General features: G+C 37.2%; 1 protein-coding gene across 1 annotated transcript in view; it reads left to right on the top strand.

The window, feature by feature from the left end:
• Positions 1-27,381, top strand: part of PRKCA (protein kinase C alpha) — a 151,338-nt gene that overhangs the window by 37,477 nt on the left and 86,480 nt on the right. The window contains exon 2 of the mRNA XM_026860902.1: positions 18,825-18,907. The gene's annotated coding sequence lies outside the window, so the exon portion shown is untranslated. The remainder of the gene's footprint in view (positions 1-18,824; positions 18,908-27,381) is intronic.

Genomic DNA, 27,381 nt, shown 5'->3' with positions numbered 1-27,381 from the left:
CTTTATTACGTTCTTGATGCAAATGATATATTAATAGTTTAAATGATTAAAACAAAATTTCATTAGCAGGAAGTAATCAGTGAAATGCATCCTCGCTTAAATCTGCTAAATCTACTAATACTTCTTGGCTTTTAGTGCTCACTGACGCAGCAGTGTAAATTTGATGCAGCATGCGGTCCAAAAGCTTCTTAGGCTCTTTTAATCTTAAAAATCATTAAACGATGCATCTACCCAATGTGTTGCTTCATTTGAGGGACAGTTTCCTTGCTACAAACGAAGACCTATCACGTGACTACAGATTTTCACCTTGCGACTCAAATTCTTTACCAGTCAACCTAAAAATAGCATTGCTAATCTGTGTGGGGCTGGCTACATCCATCCAGGCACTTCGTGAGCCTTACAAAGAGAGAACACATTAATTCTCCACTTGAAAAATGATAATAGCAGAAGCTATACCACAACCTCTGACTGAATTTTATTTTCATGTTGTCATTTCTATGCAAGGCGTGTTGTGAGAGTACAGGCTGGTTTGTAAACTTAAGTTGGACGCATCTGAAAATTGTTAAACTTTTCCATAGCATGAAGATGTTAAATGCTGATAAAGACATACATGTAAGTCAAACTTGTCTAGTATATTGTAAAAGGTGGTGAGACTCAGGTAGCAACCACTACCTTGCCTAGTAGACAAAAAAAAAAAATCTAAAGTCCTGAAAACATGCATTTAAATGGACAGAGGTTTCCTATGGATCATATTAAGCTTGTGATAAGTGCTCCACATAACTCAGTCTTAGAGAACATGGAGTGTAACTGCTTTTCATTAAATTCAGTTATTTCAGTTAGAAAACTTGATGACAAAGGTTGCAGCCAGGAAAAGTTAGAGTATATTTTCCCCATCAGATAGAAAAGAGGCAATTAAGACATCATCTAGGTCAATGAATGAGTCTAGACACACTAATAGCCACTAGGGAATTTGCATCTATTCTTCCAGCTTGCATAATATGTTCAGAAATCGGTCCAAAAAGGGAAGGAATGAACTGAAAATCATGAAAGTCAGTGTGCTCTATTTATAGGGGACTTTGGTTTGACTGTCCTTACGCACATGCTGCTTGGTCTGAAACGAGCTTTCTGCTGCGTTTTCTGTGTATGGAGTGAAACATAAAAGTTGACATGATCAAATGCCTGAGCACTCACTATGTAGAAGGAGGGCAGCACTTAGACACTAGAATAAAGATAAAACAGTTTTTAACCTGAAATCCCTAGGAAAGAAATCTTCAGTAAGTGTCCTACTAATGGAAACCAGAAGGCAGGAGGCAATGCATTAGTTCTCGTTTGGTCACACTAGCACAGGGAATTCTCATTATTTGCTGCAGTGTGCCCGGACAAATGAGCCAGATGCATCAGCTTCAGCCAAGCAGCAGTAGCTGGCTCTAAGCACAATGCATACACAGATGATCCTATTAATTTAAACCTTATTTTACTTTAGCCAACATATAGGATGAGATTACTCCATTCACATTTAAATGCCAGCAATGTAAATTTTAAACTCTGAGAGTTGTCTTGAATCCCTTTCTAGCCTATGGAGAGAAATGGACTCTCCTCAGGTGTGATTAATCTCATCCTAAAGCATTTTTTTTAAGAGTAGTATCCATCTTTTCTAATGGAGAGCCTTTCCACATGATGCAAGCAATTTACATCAGGATGTGATAAAGCACTACTACTTTTAAAAGAAGTACCCACTTCCCTCCATGATTATAAAGCAGTGAGCTCAAACAGATATGATCTCTGTGAATGTCTAAGCATGTAGATGATATAAATCCCAGTGGTGTCCATTTTTAAAGCTGTAACAATCAGGAAACCCAAGACAGTCCCCCCTCTCCAACTGTAACTTGATGAATCATAATGCTGCAGGAAGAAGGATCAAATTTTTATTTACAAAGAAAAGTAAACTGTAAACTGGGAGAGAAACCAAGTCAAGTGTCACTCAGCAAAAGTGAAGACCTGGATTTGTGTTTTAACAATAGTACCCATTTACTTAAAGTCAGCAGAGTTCTCCTACCCGTTGTGTATGGAGAAAGCCAGGAGGGCATTAGCACAAATGTATTAACACAAATGTAAGCACTATGCAAAGGAAGCTGGCACATGAACAAAAAATGCTTTTTCCTCTTAAAGCAAAACAGACTTCATTGTAAATTCCTCCCTAACAGAATGATAAACCTGTACAGCATTACTGGAAGTAGAGTTCAAGTGGACGAAGAAGGCCTGAGAGGGGCCTCATTCTCTGAAAAGGCTGAAAGCCTTTTGAGTATGCTGAGGTTTTACTAATTCTTGTATCAAATCGAATAACTACCCTGAAGTAGGAATAATTTTCTACATTAGAAAGGTGGCATGGGGTTTCATTTTTCTCTTCTTTTACCATAGGCCATTTTAAAAACCATTTAACAAAGCCTTACATGTAAGATCCTGAAATGAAGAGACCAACATAAACCACGGCAGGCCAATTTGTGTTGTACAAAAGCTCCTGAAAACAACCTAAAATATGCGTCGCTGTAAATCAGAACAGCATGTGCCGGCTACTCTCGAAACACCACAACTGTAATGGAAGTTCATCAGGTTTTGGTTGCATCTTACTCCAGAAAATCGAGCTAGCTAATGCAAAACAGAGGCTCTTACAAAGTTAAACTCTTACTTAGGTTATTTTAAAAAAAATAAATCTATTTGGTTTATGTTGAATGACTAATTTACAACTGCTGTTAATTGCAAAGAGCCAGTATTTTGATCCACACGGGTTTTTTGAAGGTGTAGGTCTGGCCCTTTTCATGAAAAGCATTGGTTTCTTTTAGCAACCATTCTAGTGGATTCACAGCACCTTATTTGTCACTAATCAGTAGATCTCAGCCTCCTTTTTTGCCTCTCTCTAAGGTTTGGTGATTAGCTGTCTCTTTTGAAGGGAGCAAAACCACAGCAGGCACCATCTTATTTCAGAAGGCTGTTACTGCAATCAATATTCTGCCATGTTCCTTATGTTCAACACGTTTTGTGTTTATCAGATCTGTTAATAGCCATCACTAAATGAATTTCGAGATGCAGCTGTGTTTAACAGTATAGCTGAAAGGTAATCCTGTTAGGATTTGGGGAACAGTAACTTTTTGATGCAGCTTTTAGTTTAAAGGGCAACTGTTAAGTCCGTGCAGTGATGCCGTTTCAGTGAGCAGCCACGTTCTCATCTGCATCGAAATACGCAGTTGAGTGCATGCCATGTTCTGTGGAAAGGCTTTTCCTTACTATATTAAACATTATGAATGTGCATTGGGATGAAAGTTTGTTTTCTGCAACCCCGATAAGAACTTGAAGTTGCTATAAACATCTTGCCCATAAAATAGCGCTTTTTTTTTTTTTTTTTTTTGTCTTATTCATGACAGCAAAAGTGGAATTATGGAATAGCTAAAGGAGAGCTGAATAACAGATTCAGCCAGAAGTTCTTAGTAATGCAATATGTTCTTATTAGATTAAAGTATTAAAAAAAAAAAAAAAAGCTTAGAGATTTGCATATTCCTTTAATGCGTTATTTTGAGCTTCCATTGAAGCAGATACGCTTTTAGCAGATTGACTTAAATGCCAATTGGGTAACAGAGCAAGAAGAAAAGCCATAATCTTTTTCTTTAGAGCAGAGAGTCATTTAAAGCTGAAATATGACTAATTACCACAATTGAACTTGTGAAACCCTTTGCATTTGTAAATACACTTACTGTGAAAGTGTCTGTGAATGGATGTAAAATCCAAACGAAAAAAAGCGCCAAATTGTGTATTTTTAAGACCTAAATATTATCTTTTGTCTTCCGTCACTGACAAAAATGTATGAAATACCAGTTTATAATATGTAGCAGTAGTTTAAAATAAGTATACAATTTTTTGTGGCTTTTCTAAAAAATTTTAAAGCCACTGAAATAGTGTCTTTGAAAAAAATCTGTTCTGCAGAAATATGAAAGTTCTGTGTTAAGAATGAGATTGCATTATGCAGCAGGGAAATGAACTATGAATTCCTGATTGCAGTAATACCTGGTATTACTAGTAGTGGTGTTTGCTGTTGATTAGCAGAAGCATGTCTGAGAATAAAATGTAAAAAACCCTCTTCTTAATTCTGCAGTTGTACTGTAAGGCAGTACAGAGAAGGAAACAAATACACAGGCGTTGAAATATAGAAACTGTGACTCTGGCCTCAGCAGCTTCAGTGCACATTTTCAGCGCTGCACATTTTAAAAACTAATAGAACACATTTTTTCTGTTCCTTTTTTTTTTTTTTTTTTTTTTTTTGGTTACTCACCTTCAATTTGTTCCAAATTCTGAGTCACTTTCATAAATCTGTTTATAATGAGTTTTATCCAGTCAGTGAGTTTCAGAACAAATGCATCCACTGTTTTTTCTTGTTAGAAATTCTCACCAGTCACATCTAATGTAACTCAGGCAGACTCTGTATTTTATTTTTTTTCCCCTAGAATTTAACAATCAATACTTCAAAGCACAATCTTGGGCTTTAGATTGTTGTTTAGATATAATGATGAAATAAAGGAGCAGCAGATGGCTGGGGAAATAGGACAAAACCTGAAAGAGGAATTTTCCTGGCTGATCTTTGTCGTGAAGATGCTGAGCCTTTCTCGGTGAAGACTGGTGCTGTTCCACAACCCAGATAAACCGCTCCAAGTTGGAAGGAGTCTGGTCCTGCCCTGGAGCTCTGGTCCCCGCAGTTGCCTGACTGGTTGTCGGCACCCCAGTCCTTATGTGCACTAATTTGGGGGGGGGGGTTGCTGTATCAGCACATAAACACCAGTCGTGTGCCAGGGTGGGAATCCTTGAATAATTATGTGCCTTGAGCCCACTGAGCGAGCAGTGCCAGCGAAACCAGGGGCCTGGTCCTGGGCAGGAATAAGCAGCTGGGGCGTGGGGCAGGTACCAGAAACGGCTTTAAGCAGTGATGCTGGTTTATGCCTGTGTGAAGCAGATATGGAACTACAGACTCAAGTTCCATTCTTCAGTACAGAATTTGACAGGTTGAGGTTGTTTAGCTTGTTTTCTGCCCGTCAAGCACAGACAGCCTGTGTCATAGGAGAACTCTCGCTGTGCTGAAACTAGACATTGGGTGTAGCATTGCCCTCCAATTTGGAGAGATGTTTTTACCCAAACTAGTGAAGAAAATAACTCTCCAAAGAAACTTTCTATGGAAAGACTCTAGCTGCAGTGTTGTGTGACCTCTTCACATTCTCTTTCTCTCCTGGCTATTTGCCTAAGACACGGTTTAGCCCCATTTTAACGTTCTGCACTGAATTTCTGAATGACGTAGCTGCAAATTAATCACGACAGCTTTAAAGCAAAGTTCCTGCCACACTGAAAATTCCTGTTGCATCCAGGTATTAATGGAAGTTTAGTTTCTCATATAGCAGTTTGTTGATGTATGATCCTGTTCTATATGTGGCATGCACTTTTTCAAAGTGTGGAGCCTGGAATTTGTTCTACATTTATTATATCATTTCAGTGTAATTCATGTAGAATTCATCTGTTTCATGCCAGTTGGAATCTATTGGAATTTATTATTTTCCATCCACTTCTGTAACAGTTTTGCATTGTTTACAGAGAGAACATGCGGTTTTATATAAATCACTTGCTTTCATAGTTTTACTGCATTATTTTACTCAATTTGTGAAGGATTTAAGCACCCTGCAGTGTGCAGCGCTAAAAGGCGTAACATGATTGAAAATAAAAACTATTTTTGGCTGAAATAATGGAGTATTCACAATCAGAAATATTAAACAGCATTTAAGAAGTGTGGGGGAGATGTAATGAATAGGCTGCATTATATAAAGGGCATTATTCAGGCTATTGATTACAAGGACTTAAATCCAAATCTTGCAAGGGAAAAAGTGGCTTTTTTTTATCTTGCTTTAAACTAGCTATGGAATAATCTGTTACTAAACTGAGGCCTAAGGAGAAACATTGCCAAGTTACAGACATTGATCCATTGGAATTTAGACATTCAATGGGCAACACTGAATGACTGAATTCTGCAACTCGGGCAGTAAGAGATGCATGAACACAGATTGTAGCATTGGGGAAACTGTTTAAGTGAGGTGTCATGCCGCAGGCTTTCTGGATCCTGTAGGCTGTTCAGTAAACCTTGAGGTTTTGTCATTGTTTTTTAATTTTCACCATTTCCCATCATTGTGCGAGCTTCCTAGCACAACGAAGAAATCTTGTCCCATTTGAAAGGCTTTAATTTTGGTATCCATGTCTTTTCTCTATATGGGCTCATGGAAACTCCTCAACAGTACAGTTTATTTATGTTCCTTTGCCGTCATGGTGTCTGTTTTCCTGCGTTCACGTTTGGGCACTTGCACGCGTGAATGCGAGCTGTTTTGTTCTCGTACCGGTGTGCTTTGGAGATGTGGGACCCGATCGCCACCAACTGCTGTGCTGTGCTGCCCGTAGAGCGCCGGTCCCTGTTTCATGCATTATGTATCTGGTGACTAACTGCTCCCAGATGTCATTCTGGGGCTGGATGCCAGGCTGTGTGTCTTTTTTTTTTTGTTGGTTGGGTTTTTTCTCTACCCGCCCCAACTCACTGGGGTGCTAGAGGAATGCTGCAGTTAAGCAGGGAGTCTAATGACACTTACATTTCTGACCTGTGCTTAATTCTTCCTGAAGAAAAATAAAATAGGTCCATTTTAGCTTATCCAGATACCTGGCAGGGTGTTTTACACTATGCCTCTAGCAGTAACTTAGCTTTTAGAATGGATAGATCCACTAGTACTGCTATTAGTTTTGGAATAATGCAGCAGCCCAGGTATCCATAAGTGCATTGTGGAGACTTTGTATAGTTTCTAGTGCTGTTAAATGCATATTACAGAAAGGCTGAATTCCTTTGCTGCACTGTACATAATAATGGGGACAGTTGAGTTAGCGAGGGGAAATAGTTATTATTGTCGGAAAAACTTTAAAGTTCAGAAGAAAGCGGTTTCAGCAGTTTCTTTTCAAGAAATATTAATAAGGTTTTATTTTTTTTTAATGCGCATGAAATAGATTTTTTTTATTTTACCTATTAGTAATTTGTGCTTTTAAAAGCTCAGATTTCAGTGGTTGTTTTCCTTACCAAATTAGATAGATTTGATGTGCAATTCAAAAATGCTTTCATTTTTTCAGTTTCCTTTATGATCTTTTCTAAATTGCTAATACGACATACAGTAAAACCTTGAATAAAAGTAACAACAAATTAATTTGTTTCACTTTTGGTCTATAGACCCTTTATGCATGTTCCATGGCGAGTAGGAATGAGTTACAATCTCTTCTTTTGGGGGTTTATTGGGGGGTTGAGTCATGGCTTACTGAGCTCCAGTCCCTTATTGCTGCTTGAAAATTCTTGGCCTGTTGTAAGCAATTATTCTCAGATGAATGTCAGCTAACATATCACTCTCATTCATGCCTCATTTTTTGCTTACGCTAATATATTGCTTTTAGTAAATATATGGGATAGGAAATAGTGTTTACCTTTCCATATCATGAGAATACTACTCATTATATCAGACAGAAACTAAGAAATAATGTTTATATTGCTGCTTCAGTGAGCCAGGAAAAACTGCACAAATATGTCATGACCAAACAGTGGAAAATGCTCTTATACTATTTTCATAGTCAAAGTTCTATATGACTTAATAATGAAAATAGCCATTATTCTTTCTAAGAACTAAAAATTCAAATGTAGTCTAAATTTTGGGAACATTTTGAGGTGAAGATCAAGTTCTAGGAATGTTGCCTGTACTTGGAAATGGTTTCGAAATCTTTGTCAACCATCTAGATAAACTGGAGAAATCTCAGTTCTGTGACTTAATCATGCAAGACGGTTTGGGTTTTAACGTTCATATAGGTTGTTAATGCACAGTTGCTTTATCTAGTATAAATCTAGGCTACTATGGTGGTCTTTTAGTTCTATTTTTGTGCTACATGAGCTTTCATGTTCTGTGTATTGAGCTAGCTCGGGGAACTGGTCCAGCTAAAACCTAACCTTGCCAAAAAAAATTGACTGCATAAATGTTAAGACATAGAAGCATGCAGACAGGGCAACTCATTTTGACAGCATTGTGCTATATGTCAAATTAAAGTGGTCACTTAACCATGACTTAAGAAATCATCACTATGTCAGCTCTGCATGCTGATGTAGTGTTTCCCCAAGATTCCAAACGTTTGAGCTGGCAAAGCGCTGGGAACCAAGATGTGTAAACTAAGAAGGGCTTTACAGCCTAGTGCTCAGTTAGTAGGCCGATGGGTACAATTAGTTTGATTTTCCTGAATTCATGCTCAAAACGTACCTTTAACTTTAGAAGTTACAACGACTGTATGGTGACAGATTCCACTGGCTGTTGCCGTACTGGTTTTCTTGCTGCAAATCTCCCATTTCAACTACTTCTTTGTTTCAAAATTTTTTTCTTTAAATATTTTACTGCAAATGTAAATAATGCATTTGTAATTAAATGACACGTTTCCATGGTTTCATATTTTATTTATGTACTACCTACCTCTGAGCCCACAGGTATTTCCTCTAAATACCACTTTTGCTAGTTCATGTGAATTACTGTAACTTATATCATTCATTCAACCATGTAATTTTCATAACTACCAAACCTAAGAAATTAATCTGCTTGTTATGAGTAAATAATGTGCCCTTCAAACGTACTGAGGAGAAAAAGTCTTCTATTTATTGGTTGAGGGTGAATTTTCTGAATTCTTACTTGGTTTCTCTATGTGTTTGTTGTCTTACGTGTTGTCCTACATTGGCACTAAATTTCTAACTGTAATTGGTCTAATGTGGTGTTTTATTTTTTGGCATATGCTGTTTTACTTTCTGATAACTTACAGTTACTTTGGGATGAAACTGTGTTTTCATTGACTGATGAGAGTAGAAGCGATATTGAAGTTCTAGCAGATGACCCTTTAATAAGATGTATGCAGTTGGATGAGCCTGGCAATAAATACTGGGCATCTACCGGGTAACATAAAAGTAAAGAAGAGAAACAGCAACAGGCAAACCTTAAATTAACAAAACATCCTCAGTGTCTTGATACAATACTACTACTGAGATGGATGGGTGGGTGAGATAAAAACCCCAGCTTAACCGTTTGAGAAAAGTGTCTAAAGTGATTATCTGTTGGTTTTATTAGTATCCCTCGTGTCCAAAAGGAGCTGAACTTTCTCTTTTTCCTCTGTATCCTTTGAAAATTTCAGCCATATCTTTTGAACCTTTTTACTTAAAAATGCTTTTTGCTATTCAAGCCGTACTTTTGATAGGTTGAGAGAGGCAGAGGATAATTATTGCCATACAAAAAAAAAAATCTGTGTTTTCTTGGAAGGGAACTTCTGGAGGCCTCAGGGCAGGAATGGCAGACATCTGCTGGCTCTTCAGTCGTGAAGTTGTAGTCATCCAAAACCTGGAGAGAAGAGGCAGCAAGAGGCTCCTTACCGTAGACCAACAGGAGTTGCTGTTGTGTGGCCTTTTCTTCCAACATATCCCATCCCCTACTTTTACATTTTGTATCTTCTAGTGGGTCCCTGTGAAGGTAATCTGGTAGTCAGCTGTCAACTAGAAGTCTTTCAACTACAATAACTATGCGCTGTGGAAATCTGTAGTAAGCAATTTCTTAGCACAGTCTGGAACTCGGCACTGAAGGCCATGCCACTGTAGCCTCCTCCTGCTGCCCATCTTGGGTTGATGTACTGGGTGCCAGTCGGTGGTATTGACGTATCTTTGACATCTTCCCTTTTGTTAGTTAATTGGACCATTATTTTTGTGTAAGTTATAAATTAACAGGACTGTCATGTTTATGTATTAATACCTTTTCTACATTCTGGAAGAGAAAGCTACCAAATTAGAGCTAATGTAGAGTAAATTACCAAATCTGAATATTAATAGTCATTACAATCCAGCACCAAATGGTGCCTGTGTATCTTCTAACTAAAGATACTACATACTGCACTGCAAATACAGTCATACGCTGAATACTGACAATTTCATGGTATCAAAATTATTTGGTTTGGTGTCAGCAAGAGTCTAAATAATGCCTTTTGAGGAGTTTTTGTGCCTTTGGGGCACAAAGTTAATATCTTTCATTTTTAATGCAGGCATTTTAGCACAGAATATACCACAGAGCAGGCTACAGAATTGATTAATTGTGCAAACAAAAAAGACCTAATTGTTGCAGTTTAAAGCGCATTTGGATAGCAAGTTTAACTCTTACAGAGATAATCATTATCATTAAGTAATTCAAGGTGAGGTTTTTGTGACAAGATTTAAGAAGTTTTATAATTATCTTTTGATTTAGGCCTTCCCCATGCAGAAAGAAACTAGAAAGAGCAAATGAAATTGGACTGGAGAGAAGGAAGTATGTCAGGGCTGGTGTTGCTGTGGATCAGCATCATGATTTTCTTCATACTTAAATTTATATAATTCTATACCAGGCATAAACATCAAATGACACATTAATATCTTATAACATTTGATATGTAGGATTAGATCTTCCGTCCTTTAAAATTAAATGCTTCCCTTTCTTTTAAAAATAATTAAATATGCATAGCATGAGTATTTTGCTTTAATACATCTGAAGCCCCGTTGTGCTGATCTGGAATCACCGTTATGTGAAAGTTAATGTCAGAGGATTCTGTCATCTTTTTAGTGACTTTAGCATGTGTAAGTAAATGTAGAATTTTGTGATTATCCTTGTTGTGTTAGCAATGGTGAAGTAGTTCCCTTATCAGGACTGTGTCCGAACAGGTATCACAGGAAGTTTATTTCTTGGAGGTTAGTCCTTGGGATATGGCTCTGTCCGTATTTCACACAGCTTGTTCAGGGTCACCCTGGCCTCACTTCTTTCCGTCCTGAAGAAAAATAAATACTGTCTTTGGCAGTAATGGGATTAGTGTGTGGATTGTGTTTACTGGCAAGTACAGTTCATTAATTTTGTTAGTGTGTTATAAGGTTTCTCAAACACAACTGCAAGCCTAGACTTAAATTCAAAATATACTAAAATACTTAACGTTCAGCTCTTGGCATTCAGATCTGGCATTTCACTTGTTATATTTGTATCCATACAAATCACACTCAGAGAAGGAAATGTTTTGGTTTACAGCCACCAGTAGCTTGATATCATTAAATTATGAAGTGCTGAGAAAAAGAAGCTATAACATTAGTACTGAAGTATTCTAAAATATTTCTAAAAACCTCCCAGTAAAACCTTAGAGCACACTTGCTGTCTCTCATCAGTTTTCCGTGCTTGGAGCTGTGAAGGGATTCAGACGCTACTGTGAAGCGTGGCGCAGGCTCTATTAAATTGACCGTGTGGGTGATTTAATGTGAGATGAAAGATTAAGAAATCGTGTAAGTCTTTCAGGCATTTGTCTTCACTGCATTAGGCATCTCATGACTGAACAATAAAGTTTTCAGCTTGGTTGGCAGCGCGGGAGCCAGGGCTCCATCGAGCTGGTCCTGGACTTGGTGGGCAGAGGCAGAACGTGGCATGTGATGACGACAGGGCTTGTAAGTGCAAAGCCATTGTGACTGCTCTTAGTTTTAGAGGAGGTTTACTCATTGAGGACCTCATTCATTTTTCATACAAGATGATGTGACTGGGACTCAGTGAAACTGTGTCTTGTAGCATTAGTAGAGGTGGTTACCATGATTTTCCAAAAGCTCTTTGCTTTCCGTTGGCATCCAGGATTCCAGTTGGATTACAAGACAAAATACAGTCCAACAGCTGCATCCTGGAGATTGGTTTTATGTTGTATCCCATTGTTTTATACAGTCTTAAAATATATACAGCCTGTGCTGCTTCGTGCTGCTCGCCCTCTCGGCCCTTTATTTTTGCGCTGGGTAATAACATCAGACTGAAGGCAGCTGCTTTATTTAAGACAGCCCATTTCTACGGTTAGGGTCACTGCTGAATTAGTTGGAAAATCTGAAGAGCTATTATTCAGTGTTCACAAAAAACATTTGTGGGCTTTCATATTGTCTTAGTTTTCGAAAGAGCTGTGCAGTGCCTTGCTGATGTGCTTGTACACAGCGACGGAGCAGATCAGAGCAGACACCCAGAGTGTCTTTGTTGCTGGTGTATAACATGTTAAGACCAGCAGATTTTTAAACTAAAGTGAATTCCAACTACAGAAGTTATATAGAAAGTCTGTGATTGTGGGTCATCTTTTTTGCTGTTACGAGTTCTTGAAATAGCTATTCTAGCACCATTTTTGATAGATGACTTCTGGGTTATTATTAATTTATAAAATGGGACACCTCAGAGGAGAGAGATTAATAGCTCTGTGAAATTTTAGCAAGGACTTTACACCGAAATGGTGATCTCTGTCTTTTAAAAAGTGCATAATTAAACAAGTCGATTGAAACAGTGTTGAATACTTACATTAAAGACTTTAAAATTTTGAAACTTTTTCTCAGTTTTGCAAACATTGCACAACAGTTTTAAAGGAAAAAAAAAAAAACAAAACAACAATCAGGTACCTTCTGTTCCCTGTGATGGAAGGCAGAAATGAAAAATCTGGTGTAGTGTGTGCCTGAATGTAGTGTTCAGACAAATCTGAATGTGTTATGTGAGGTATTTGACTAAATCCAAACTGGTTTTAAAATGTTACTTATATAGCTGCAGGTATATATTTATAATTTTATCCCACTCTACTACCAGGTCTGTGGAAGTTGTTTAGGTGAATGAAAACGTATATGCATTCTCTGCCAGGCATACAGAATATATTTGCACACTGTTGTATATTTGGCAAAGCCAGCTTACTGGCAACATCCATCTGTTTTATACGTAGTGTAAAGGAGTTAATGACCTGAGTAGTTAAGACTGTCCAGATGATCTGTATAATCCTTTCACACAAGTAAGATATTGTTGCAGTTAACCATTACTTTCTCCTAAATTTTTTTTAAAAAATGTGGTACAGATCTTATTTCTGTCCTGCTCCCACCTTATTTAGCCTAATTGAACTTGACAAAATTTAAAAAGAAAGTTATGTGCAGCAAGGTCAGATGTATGAGCCTGAGGATGCGCAACCCAATTACTGACTGATAGACTTGGAGCTTAGCAGTAGGAATCAGCCCTAATTTATCAATATTGTTTCACGTAGTCTCAATACTTTGACTTCAGCATAGGTTTTCGATGCCACTTTGAGAAGATAGTTTGAGTTTTGCCAAAACTACGATGAAAATAAAGATAATCCATGAAGCAAGCAATGTGTAGCGCTGTGCAGATTAGTGCTGTAAAGGTGCTGTGTGACCTCGTGGCGTTACAAAAGAGCTTTAAGAAGCTTAGTAACAGGTTAAGGTGATGGGGAGAGACAGCTGTTTTCCCTTATTAACTATGTTATCCTGGAGCAGACTGTGTTTTGCTGGGCTGTAGGCTGTTCTAGTGAGGAAAGTGTTGTGAATGCCAGTGGCAAGATTGCGTATAGCGGTTGCAAGCGTTAGCCTGGGTACTCTCTTGAGATAGCACTCTCTTCTAGATGGGGTGAAGCATTGGCAGAAAAACTAGCTGATGTGTTATAAATTATATATGTTGAAGAAGTTAGGGTAATGTCATTTTTAAAAATTCCCTGCAGATTCAGTATGCTAATAACATTCAGAGGCAGCAGTGCTTCTGACTTGTGTTTGTTTTATGATCTACGGCCTTTTTATATTTAATATAAGAAGGTTTTTCATTATTTTTTTACAAGTTGCAATCATGATATGTTCAGAAAGGGAGAAAGACAAGTAGTGCTAAATTCTGTTTCTTAAATGTTATTCTTCTCACTCTGGAAATATTCCCCATTCTTGAGTTTAATCTATTCCTAGTAAACTTATTTAAACAGTAAAGCGGATTTACATAACAAATGTAGTTGGTATTTAAATGATTCGTCTATTTTGAAGTAGTACCCTATTTCCGTTTAATGGAGTTGCTATATTTGATCTTAGAATGAACTAATGCATGCCATGTGACAAATCCATTCATTGCTTGGTGTCGTGCAGAAAGCACAAGTCAGCCAGTAATATGGGCCCCTTGGGGAAATTCTGTGGCCTCACTGGAAATGCAAAGCATGTGAAACAGCAACATAAAAATTATTCAGTGCTCCATGCTACTGTAGAGGCCCTTCAAGTTCTCTAGTGTACTCTTACTGCTCAGAGTAAGTACACTCTTAGTGTACTTACTCTTAATGCACGGAGTGATGTCGTGCTTATTATACTTCTGTTGTAACTCCTTAGTCTAATTCAGAATCAGTTCTTGTTCAAAACCCAACAACAAAACCCAGCGGCACAAACCGACCAACAAATACTGAGTGTACGCGGAGTTCTTTCCTTGTTGCTGTCAATCAGACCTCCTCTACCACTTCCTTTGGAAGAATCAATACTTGAAACCTAGAAACAAATTATGGAGGCAGGAATACATATACCTGTGGTCGTTGGGCGACTAATGATGTCATAGCAGCAGAGCCACAGCTCTAAAGCTTCTTTAGATGGGAAGGAACTACATGATTTTTACGGTGGTTAAGATTTTATACATTTATCCTTTGAGTTGGGAGAATAGTCTTGACCGTTACAAAAATGGGTCAAAGATGACTTGAAAAAAACCTCATTGATTTCATATAACTGGCAGTTCAGTTAGATTCTCATAGAAATACGTTCTCTCCGCCCTTTTTAGGCTTGCAGCTTAATTTGTTTTACTGAATAAGTGTTGTAGTAGAGTTATTCATGTCTATTGAAAATGCTCATCTAGCCTGTTGTTTTCTTCCAAAAGTGGGAGTATAAAAGTGATTTTTTTAAAATATCCATTGGACTTTTCTAATAATTCCAAATTGTGAAGTATATTACTTTTGTCTAGATACTTTTACCCCTAATTCTTTGGAATACTTGTGAGCTCTTCAGACATACAGCTAAATAATGTGTAGGCAACTGGGGCTCAACAATGGCTTTTCTTCTTTATAGATCATCTAATAGAGAAAAATGATTCTGCTATTTATTATTGAAATATTTAATTTCTGTCTCATCAGTCTGTGTCATATATGAAAGCTACTAGTAACAGTATTTTTTAGCAGATAACTCTCACCCGACAATATATCGTCATAACCTTCACACATCACAAAATTTAGAAAACAGTTTGAAATTTACAGCAGTGCCTTGTAACTCTTGACTGATGACTATATCTATATATTATAACAACTCTGTATTGTGCACTGACAGAGAAGTGTTGGATAGAATTAATTGCCCTCCGTTATGTATCATAAATCCCACAAATCACGTAGCGCATCTTCTGCTTGTTTGCTTTGAGAAGGCACTGAGCGCTCCTTACCACATTCTTCCTTGTTTTCATGATATCCATTTAGCGTTTTCTGCTCTCTGCAGCATTGCTGGGAGATGGAGGGCGAGGCATCAGCCTGGTAGATGGAGCATGCCAGCAGAGAACTAGCAGTTAGTCTGGTTGTGCAACACAAGGCTGTTTTGTTCTCACCCTTCCTCCCTGTGCCCTCCCTGCGCCCCCTCCCTGGGCTGCTGAGAGAATATTTGTATCCAGCAAGGCCAGAGCTGGAAAGGATGGAAGCTCACAACCATTTTATATATACCACAAATCAAAATCATGCTGTCAAAACATGAAAATACCTCAATAATTTTCTTTTTAATTTTAACTGTCAGCCTCAAGATACCACTTGCTCTCGAGCTACTCTGCATAATATGTGCCAGCTCGCTTCCACTTATACTCTTGTTAAAATGTAAAGCAACAAATTTCCTGGCAGTCTCTGCAAAGGAGTGTAATATAACTTTCATTACGAGAAGGTGGTGAACATAATGTGACTTCTTAACAGCTGCAATAAGTGATGTGAAGCTATTAACATCTTTTCAAAACAAGTAACAAGTGAGAGGTTATTTTTGATCTCTAGTCCTAAAAAAAAAAAAAAGGCATGTTATTTTAAGCAGATAGCATTTTGTTTGCACTTATCTGAACCAAGTAAAATTTTACATGGATTCTCTAGATCTGTACTGCTTTGTGAAATTAAGAAAACTGTAAAAACTATTGCTAAAATACACCCTTCATGGCTGGATTTCAAAATGAAAATTTGGATGTTAAATTTTATGTATGGAAATGATGGCTGCTAGCAAGGGACTTCAGCTCACCCTTATCCTTTCCCTTTGGAGTTATGATTCCATGAGAGTTGCTTATTCCATTGTTTACTTTTATGTCAAACTCTTTGGTTCCCACTTGAGTATTTTCAAAAGGTGAGACACATCTGATGCTTTTGAATTGCTTACTAAGGAATCATGGTCTTTGGAGACAGGTAACCCATTCCAAATACAAAAGGGAAATAAAGAATTAAGACTGTCCATGTTGAGGGGCAGACAACAGTCAGTCTGTTAGGAGACTGAACAGAAAAGTTTTTAAAAATTTGGTAGTCAACGCTGATAACTGAATACTTAATAAATGACTTTTTAAGTGTAGCTACAGTTCAGGAGGACGAATGCTGTCTGGTTTACTTATTTTGTCAGCTGAATTGGCGTTTCCATTGTAGTGTGATTAGAATCATTTTCACAGAAGTTAGTAGCTGAAGTTGATAACCATAGAATGAAGCTGTAGCAAAGAATGGCACTGTTTCTCCTACGTATCTTATCTTGACACTTAAGATATATCACACTGAAAACAAGGTCGACATTGTCTCTAGTTGAATGAATTCTTTAACACGCTATGAGAGGCTGCCAACTCAGAGATAGGATGTGACTACGGTATTTCATAAATAGTGCCTAAAATAGCTGCCCAAATATGCAGAGTTTTTGTAATGTACGCTCTTGCTGAATAAAGGCAGAGTTGGAGTAGCCAGTCTAAGATCCTAATTGGTAAAGCAGCTCACTTCTACCACCTTTCCAGAGATATTTCTCAGATCTTTTGCATAGATTATTATGTTGTATTTTGCAACTGTGTGATCACTGCATACAGAAGTAATTTAACTTTTTTGTTTTCTGAAGGATGTAACAAGATTCTTTTTTTCCATGTGATTTACTCCCGCAAACATAAATCAGGCTATTGTCTTCAAGAGTGGAAGGTTTGGAACCAAAAATACAATTTGGAGGTGAAAGATTTTTTTAGCTGCAAGTAATAGTAATTGCCATTTAGTAGTCTTTCAGTTGGTAGAAACAAACCATCAAAATGATAATTGTAGGATTCATTGGGTATTGATTAACAAACTAGACAACCAAGCGGGCAGCATACGTTGAGCCACAGCTCTGGCTCATGTGAAGTCAGAACTTACCTAGAATCAGTGGGGCAAATCCCGTTTTATTCCATTTGCCCAAAGAATAAATATATTCCATGTCAGAAATAGAACAGTTGGAAACAATTGCTGCATGGGATGATGATGAAAAATACCTGGAGAAAGATACAAGGGTGATTAGACTTCTTTGAAGCCCGACAGCTGACTTAAGGATGTGAATGCGTCCAGCCTGGCATTATGGTGGAATCGTTGTTGTATGCTGCAATGACATGAAGGTGCACTTGATAACATCTTTCCCAGAGAACTGTTAACGACGCCTCATGAAATGAGTTGTTTAGAAGAATTGAGATAATTTAATTTGGTTTCCACTGAAGTTGAGGAAATGCAGTGTTTGCAGTTACCAATCAATTGAAATCTATTTTGTCCTTTGGAAGTGTCGTTTGAAATAGTGTATTTTTATGTATTGGAAATGCAAAATTTAAAGTGTTCAAGGAATGTATTATATATAAAGAAATTGTGAATTACTTTTTAATAATTTCATTATAATCTCCTGATTTATTGCTTGATGATATATAAAGAAATTGTGAATTTCTTTTGAATCATTTCATTATAATCTCCTGACTTATTGCTGGTTGATATGGTGTTTATTTCAAGATTTTCATAACCTCAAATCTAGATTGTTCTGTTTTGTTGAAATGCGAACCAATTTTGAAATATCTGAAATATTAAGAAAGAGCCTGTAGTGAGGGTGAAAAGCTAAAACCAGCTTTTCCAAGTGAGCACACTCAAGCAAATTGTTCTTTTTATGTGGTTTGGGGGGACATGTATGACCTATGCTGTGTGACAACCGATAGCCTTGGTCACATGACATAAAGTAAGTTTTCCTTATCTCAGAAAGAGAGAGGTCTTTCAGATCATTCATAAATTTTAAATGAGAGGCATATTATAATCAGGAGCTAATTTTCTTTTCCCATTATCTCCTGCCATTCTGTGATATGAGAACACTTTGTTCTCTACAACAGTCTTCACTTTGGTTTCTCGCAGAAGTAATTCACTAGTAAAGACACTGGATCTCCATAGATAGCTTCACCAAGGCATGCAGGTGAACAAATCCTGTGCCCAAGGACAGGTTTCATTCCAGTTTATCGTTCCTCATTTATGCCTCCTGCTCTTGCCTGAATGCACATTGACAGTTCCTGTTACAGAAACAGATTTAGATTCAGGAAATGTGGCTTCAGAGAATTGTTCATCCCACACAATATTTTAACACTGTGGGCTGTCTTAAATGTTAAAAATTTATCATTGTGTAGAGTCTTTTGATTTTTAAATGTGCATGCTTATCTCCTCTTTAATTACAGTGTTTATTTGATGTCTGCCTTTCTTGTGTGTCTTTAACATCAGGCTCTGCTTCCTTTCATTGAGTTACAGGTGAAATATATGACTATAAGTTTTATTTCCTCTTTTATTATATTTATTACAGCAGAAAAAAAAAAAAACCAAAAAAAAACAGCCAAAACCTATGCCATTCTAACTGTTGGTTTCCCTTTTCTTACTAGTTTGCTGTTTTGTGGTTCATAAGAGATGCCATGAGTTTGTTACCTTCTCTTGTCCGGGGGCTGACAAGGGACCTGACACTGATGTGAGTACATTGACATTTAATACGTTGCTTTTACACATAGTTCTGTGTTGTTACACCTAACTGTGAGAATGAATTACAAACAATAACAAATAGGCTCTTTATGACAGATGAGTGTAGTCTGAGTGGTTTTTAACAGTTCTGAAGTGATTTTTTATGGACTGTAAGATCTGTTTTAGATAAGGAAAGTAACAATGAACACACGATCAAGGACAATATCCCTCAGAACATGACAACCCTTAGGTGTTTACCCAAGCATGAAGTCACCATTTTATTTTTGTTTGCTTTATGTTGGATGTATTTGAGATGAACAATTCCCAGGAAAGGCTGAGGCTTTTCTGAGCTTTCTTTGTATCCATCTTATCTCAAGGTATATCTTCAGACTTGACTCTGGTCCTTGTTCTCTCTGCACACAAGGATCTATGGCTCCAATAAGATAGCAGTTTAATCTTGAGCCAACTGACTTATCTGTGATAGGTTTTTGAAACAACTCTATTCATGCTTGAGCTAGAATACTAGTCAGGATACACCCGTTCTACCTTGCTCTGTCAGTACTTCTATATACACATAGCATTTTCGGTCAACAACCAGTTTTTACTTCCAATACATCTGCTTACATGGTGAGGCACATGTACAAGAATTTTTTGTCACCCTGCTGAAATAATGAACTAATCTTGTTTGTTCACACAAAAATAACATTTCTTTGGGTTTTATAAATTCCACTTTACAGTGAAGTAATTTAACATCTGCTTATGGGAACAATACATTCCAAGTGTTCTTTGTCTGAATGACTGTGTTTTGTTTCTTATCACATATTCATGCTCTAGATTGTAGGCTATTATCTCTTCTGATGAAATGCACCAGACGACTTTCCTTGCTAGGTTTTAATGAGCTTCTCATGAATTGTTTTAATATGCTAACCATGAGATCAATGAACAATATATGGGCAGGAGCCACAAGGGGGTTTGGAAAATTTGAGATGTTAAAAAGTTTTCTAATTTTTAAGTTTAAATGTAGGGAAATGTCAAAGAACTGAGAATAATTTTAAGAACCATTTAATTTTTAAACATTTCATGTAATATTAAATTTAGGTACGAAAGAAAAATGCTTAAGTTAGCAGTGTAGTTACCCTGTTTGGATTCTTCTGTTTAGCTGATAGAAATAGTCACTTCCAGAGAGCAAACCAGGTCTTAGGTGACCTTGGTCATACCTGTGGTTGGTCTCTCTCCACTGGTTGCAGAGAGAGTTGAGCAGGGGGGGGAGATCTGACAGTCTTGTGGCAGCACACTAAAGTTGGTGGCAGAAACACTGCTGTCCTCAACATCCATCTCATCTCTTCCTAACATTCACCCTGCCCCCTTGCCACTTACGGAGGGGTGAGCCCCTCGTGAGCCGTGCTCCTGAACAGTCCCTTTCCCAGAGGTTGCCTGCCATCAATTACTACTATTTTGGCAACTGCTTACAGTGGAAGAAGCTTCACTGTACTTGAAATATCATTGCTAAAATCAACTGAATGATATTAAAAACATAATTGTAACTGTAGCCTTTCTTTTCACCTTTCCACCTTTTCCCATATTCAGTTCTGGTAACTCATGAACTGCTCTGGTATTTCACTCGCATCTGTATCTCCAGCTATCTTTTTCTTCCTATTCACTTTTTTTTTTGCACTTAGCTCCTCATCTCAAATTTTCTTCCATCGGCTGCTCCTGCTGCAGTCCTCGATACTTGTTGCCATTTAAGAGCCATAACACTCCAAAAGAGCATTTCTCCAACAGTGAGATTCAGAGTGTTTAAACTAAGGACCCTGCTCTATATGTACACAGTCACCCGAAGTTCAGGACTTTGATAGATCCAGTCAGGGTCAAGAAGTCAGGGTTCCAGCATGGAGCAGTTACATTGATTACCTGTGCAGAGAATGTGGGTACTGCCAAAGGTTCATTAAAGCATATTGAGTGGGACCAGGGCATAGGAAGCGCCAGTGCAGCTGTGCGGCATTTCTTGAGAAATTTGACAGTTACTCAGGGCTGTACATAAAGCATCTCTTTCCACTTAGCATAGGCTTTCTTGAAGCAAGTCACTTAACTGAGTTGAGGTCAATTTCTATGACCGAAGTCAAAGGAAGAGTGTTTTGACAAGAACATAGCAGTTAGAGCACTCACTTGGAAGCCAGTGCAGAGGCTTACAGGCGTTCACAGAGCCTCTGTGTAACGCAGGAAGGAAGCAGTCCTCAGTCTGGCTTTGCTCGTATTGTTTCTTAATGCGTTTTCTCGAAGGAGACTCTACTATTAAAACAATTATGAAGGCAGGAGCAAGAAACCAAAATTATTCTTGATATCCTTTTTTTTTTTTCTGAAAGTTCCTGAATTCTTTAGGCTTTGAAGTGTGCAGATTGGCTCTGTCTGTAGAGTGTAACAGGTAAAGCAGTCTTTCAGAAGTTGTGGATTTGAAGTGCCTTGAACTACAGAAAGGCTGAAATCCTGGTCTCCGCCTGTCTGGGCGAGTGTTCTCATCACTAAACTACCATGCAGAATGCAGATGGCAACACCGACTCTCTCCATATCCTGTTTCAAAAAGAAAGTGCCGTAGCCACTATTTTTTGTTGCAGTCCAGATGACTTTAGGTAGAGTCGACCCATCTGCATCCTGCTGGATGGTGTTTAGGGGCTTCTCTGAATTCTCCAGACACCTTTTGTATGTGGGCAGTGCCAGTACCAACATCGCACTGTGCTGTCTGCTCCGGGACCTGCTGTCTTAGAAACTCCAGCTTAAAAGGCAAAATTTTTATATATCAGGTGAGTGACTGTTATTACCAACCTGAGTGAAGGTCACCATTATCAGGTAGGAACCAAGGTAGGCGACAGTGCCAGAGTCACCCTGATGTGTATGTCTGTAGCTGTTCCAGCAGCAGCCCGGCTGGGAGAAATGCAGCTGCACAGACGTCGATGGCAAAATGCCTGTTGAGCATCAGAGGGGAGAGAATTTCAACAGCAGTCTTAACAATTAAAAGAATATCTGTTTAATTTCTCATTCTATAAGTATAGTTCATACCTACAAACAATACATTGCTGATTTGCTTTGGTCAGTCCTAAAACACGAGTAGAATCAAACAGTTAAATCTGGATTTAACTTAGTGCTCAACTGTGATACAAGATGTTAATTAAAGTTATTGTTGATTAACAGTTTTAGTGGTGACACTCATGAGTAGGTCTTTCTATATCTATAATGGATGGTTTGACTCTTGAAATAGTTCTTTTTTTAAAAAAACAAACCATGGGTTCTTCATGTTTTTTCTCCTAAAGTTCATAAATGAGAACACATATTTGTGTGTGAGACCATTTAATTTTATCAAGAATTTCTTCATGGTTATAGAATCTGTTATGTGGCAGGTTGTTAATAGTCTTTAATATTGCTGACTGCATTTCATGATTTGTTTTAGCCTTGGTGATTAAATAAATCAGCCTAATGCCTTATTTAGTATTTGGGTTACCAAGTGATCATTTTCAATATTTACACAGAAGCGATATCTCACAAACAGTTTGAAGATTAAAAGCAAACAGAAAGTAAATATGTTTTATTAAAAATGTGCTACATTAGTGGATCCTGTTACACAGAGGATTGTAAAATGTTATACTTCAATTTACTGAAATGTTTAACTATAAGTTCTGTCTTTTTTACAATTCAATAACTTACTCCTATCCGAGTTAGTACAAGCTTCATTCTGAAACATCGTGTGCTATAAAGCTTATCATAATATTTAGCAGATTTTTAAGTATTAAAAAGTCCTTTTCTAAATTATTTGATGCCAGTGCACAATTAATTTGCATACTCAACTTCTCCAGTGTCTTTCCATGATGTAACCTTTTCATTAATTATAAGAGTATATTATCCAGAGTAATAATAGTAAATTATAATAGAGGTTTTTAATATTAATATACATTGTGTATTGTAATAAATAATTGTAAATTATAATATGTTAATGTTCATTACATATTCTAATAGTTATAGATATGATCATTTTCATTACGTATTATAATTTTAAATGGTCGTGCACTGTGCTTCTAGCATAAATGAGGCAATCCTTACCAATGCATCCTTAGAATAACTATCGGTTAAATTTGTTTTATTTAACAAGGAGAATCCAGAGTCTAACAGTCAGATAGGTGTCCCGCGATGGGTGACAGTCAGGGTTAGAACGCAGAACATTTCAATATACAAAACGTTTCCCACTCAGAGACAAAACTGCCTTTAAGAGCCAAGGGAAGCATTTTGCAGGCAGCTCTTGCAGGTAAGTGTTCACAAATGTCCCTGCTGAGGCCTTGAGGTATCTAGGACACGATGGCAAGGGCTTATTTATAGATTTGTCTTGAGGCGAGAGAGTGTGGCATTCCCACTACATGCCTCCAGGGATACAGAGAGGCTCTGAGCTCTGGGGTTTATTAGTCAGGGAGGAAGACTCCAAAGGGGAGGAAATCCGTAATTTTTAGAACCTTCATTCTGACTTCTGTGAAAGCTGAAAGTGTACATGTGACTGGAGGGCCAGGTCAAAGTCTATCTGTAAATAATGCTCTTTTGAAAGAGAGGATTGAACCACTTCAAAAATAAATTGTGTTCAGAGAGATTTCCATCTGTACGAATTTTCAAAACTTTTGTAACATGTTTTGGCTGCAGCACTCCCCTCCAAGGAAGGGGGAGATGCACTGACAGGTTCAGTAATTTCCCTAAATATATTTAACAGTTTCAACAAAAGTTATTTTTTAATTTCTGGATCTTTAAATGTAGTTATTCAGGGAGCATAAGGGATTTCAGACTCTGCTATCCACAGATCTTTTCTTATTTCCTAGCCTTTCTTGCATGCCAAGTATTTAATAAACTAACTACACGGCTGTATAAAAGTCCTGTGGTCTGTATCATGCTAAAAATAGTGGTGCACAAATATTGTCTCCTCATGTAACATTTTTATTTGCTACAGTATTCTGTTGCTGTAGAAGAGGGAATAAATGATTTTTATCACTTTAAAATTAATTGCCTTAATAAAGGTGAGTGTAAAAGAGACAAAAGTTTGAAATCACTTTCTTTTTGCTTTACTCAGACTAGCTGAAAGATGAGGTTGAAAGGTCCATGTTTGTGCCAAAAAGAAAATAATACCTGTGAATAAACTGGTTGTCCTTGACTGGTACTGAAATGATGGTGTCTGGGGAACAATATCCTGTTTCAAATGAAATAAGAATTTGCAGGATCAAAAAATTTTAATGTTTCCTTAATACTTGGCAGGGTGTGAGCTCTGGTGTCAGCAAAATACCAACTCAGGAAGTTATTTTGCTGCTATCTAATGGCACTCTGTAGTTTGAATAGAAATTATTCATCTTTTCTTCATGGCCAACTCTTTTATGATGATGCTATTGAGTACAATTTAACAGCTCCTGCTGCTATTATACGCTAAAGTTACATGAAGCATCATCTCCAATTCAGATACTTGGTTTTGGAAGATTACTCGGTGTTCATAAAAACTATTTGAAGTCATTGATGAAATGCTTTAAAACTTGAGTAAATTACTGTAAAAATGTAAGAGCTACCTCAAAAATTGACTGCTGCTGTAACTAGCTTTGCTAAGACGGGTTTAATATTAAGGAATAACTAGTCAAGTTTCTTTCAAAAAGGGTACTTTAAAATTGGGAGTTCAATCTTTGTTCCCTTTGTTAATGGAATGCAGTCACCAGAAAGTGTTTTCAACTTGCATGTGTTTTAATAAAATGTTCCCAATTCCATGCCACATAGTTCTAAAAAAAAAAAAAAAGCACCGGTAAATTAAAATTGTGTTTGGCCGTATTATTTTTTTTTCAGTACGAGTTTATAAAACTTAATATAGAGTGCACAAGAACTCTGACATTACCATCTCTGGATCAGCACTATTCTCCTTTCAGATAATGACAATATAGGATCCAAAGGAGGTTTATGAGCAAAATAAATAAATGGGAATTAAAAAGAGAAAAAAAATCTAAATGAGAGCAAGTGACTGTACAATCAAGGGAGATAAAATCTGACTTTGCTCCTCAGAACTGCGGTGAGTTCTTGGTATTTCAGCACCTAGAAGAGGATGAATTGATAAGACAGAGGTGTGGGCTTACACAGAGTGAAACAGCAAAACAGTTCGGCAGGCTAACTGACCTCATGGATGTTCAAGGTGACATGTATGGAAAAGATTTTAAAGTTGATAAGCCACTTGATATTGAAATGATTTTGGAGATTTATTATCTTAAGCATATTAGAAAAATCAGTCTAAATTTAAGCAACTTTGAGGTTTTGTGGGATGCTGCAGGAGTGGAATATTTTCATCAGTGGCTTGGATATTGGAATATTTTACAGTTGACAGTAGGGAGCGTTTAAAAGAACTCTAGAGGACAATGTTTAAGTTCAGATTTTTTTTTTTCATGTATTAAGATACAATTTAATAAAACAAATGAAAAAAAAATCACACCTGAGAGGGGAAGAAAAAAAAAAATCAGTGAGAAGTGATTGTGAAGGTAGTAGTGCAGAAGAAAATGAAGCAAGTATTTTAGTGGGTCATGAACTCAATAGTGGCCAACAGTGCACCTCTGATAAAAAGGTAATGAATTTCCTGCAGGGATATGTTAGAAATTATTATTCCATTTTTTAGTGAGATGCTTTATGTAAAATTCTGCAGCTCTTCAGAAGAGGAATTTGGAAAGGAACTAAAATGTTAGAGGTCTTTAAAGCATGACCTTTGAATATTTTCCATGTTTGTTAAGTTGTAACTGGGTATCATATGGGCAGCTTGTGGCAAGGGAGAATTAACTTGTAACCGTTAAGTTTTTTAGGTGTAATGATGGGTAACTGCTGCAGTAGGTCGCCAAAAGAAGAAATTAAGACTTTTGTTTTCCATTTTACTTCTCTAAACAGTGCTGTAGATGATATATATCTGTGTCCTCATCGGACCTAGGGGAGAGATGAGTCCCATAAGGGTCAACCATGCTTTTCATTTTATGGTTTCTATGATTTTAGAGTTGGGAGGAGAAGGACTGACCCTCAAAAATAACTATGCTGGGAGACTAGTGGGAAATTATAATTTTTAAGTGATAAATTACAGTATGAGAGCAGTCAGCTTGGGTTTGGTCTTAGGCTTGGAGCAGTGCTTGTGTCCACAGTCACTGCAGCATTAGGCTATTCAGTTTGACAGCTGTGGTTGTGATACAGATGATGTGAATGATCTTCTGCCTTCTGTCACACCTCTATACCAAGCAGGAGTTAATGAATATAATTGGGCTGTCCTGGAGGGTTTAGTTGTCTTGACCATGTTTCTTTTTCTGTTCAGTCCCAGTAATGCCAAAATGTTTTTCTTTTTTTTCCTTTTTTAAATTTTCCCCTCCACCTTTGTTTAGACTTCCAGACTGTTTATATGTAAGAGGCTGGTTTCACAGTGAAAGAAGATAGATGCTTTACTGGTCTTGGGAATTAAAAAAACAAAAAAAACAAACAGCCCCATGAAAAGAGAAGGCAGTAACTGGAAGCATAGTATTAAGATTTACTGTAGAACTAGTTAAAAAGGGATTTTAATCAGAAAGCTTTGCAGTCTGTTTCCAAGGATAATGAAGTACAGCAGCAGGCCATGTCTGATTTGCTTTTAACCCTTTGGTGTTTTTCACAATGAAAAGCAACTGTTTTCTGCATATCAACATCATGAGTGACCTGAACACCAAACAAGCATCATTGCGAAATATAATAGAATCATAGATTCCTTTAGCTTGGAAAAGACCTTTATGATCACCGAGACCAACTGTAAACCACCAAGGGGTTTTTTTTGTTGCTAATCTGAATTTTGGATAATAGGCAATCTTGTCCTAGAAATATTTTCTTTTTAATTAGAATCAGAATCTTCTCACTTTGTTACAAAAGATACACAAAGGCAGGAAGATCTGGCAAGATGCAGTTTACTGCTTGCCAGATTAGCAAGAATGCTCTATTAGAGAAGCCTGTAGGAATTTTTTTTAAGTGATTCTTAAACAGCTCTGATGCAATAAATTTAATTTTTCATTGTATACCATCAACAAAGAAAATATAAAACCCCCCTCTATTTACAAACTGAGATACCAGCTCAATGTGTTTGAATGTCTGTATTTTCTAATTGTGGAAATTATTAATCATGATGACTTTGTTTGCAATGGGCATTATTAGATGGGGATAGTAGGTAATGGTCTTATTATAAAACAATTATCATGCAAACATTTTTTGTCAAAATAGGATATTCCTTACTATATTACTACTTCCCTTTCCCAAAAAGCTAGTCCTAGGTTACCAGAATAAACAAGATCACAGTCAATGCAGTAAGTACTTTAAAACAAATTTTACAGGACAGCAAGGATATTTTTATTACAAAAACAAGGATTTTATATCTTGTGATTACCCTGACTTCTGAATCTCTGTCCAAAGTAGTGTATAGAGGGAAAAAAAAAAAAAAAAAAA

The sequence above is a fragment of the Athene cunicularia genome (genome assembly GCF_003259725.1).
Source record: "Athene cunicularia isolate RWA chromosome 18 unlocalized genomic scaffold, athCun1 chr18_part1, whole genome shotgun sequence".
NCBI lineage: Eukaryota > Metazoa > Chordata > Aves > Strigiformes > Strigidae > Athene > Athene cunicularia.
This window is presented reverse-complemented; position numbering and strand designations above follow the sequence as displayed.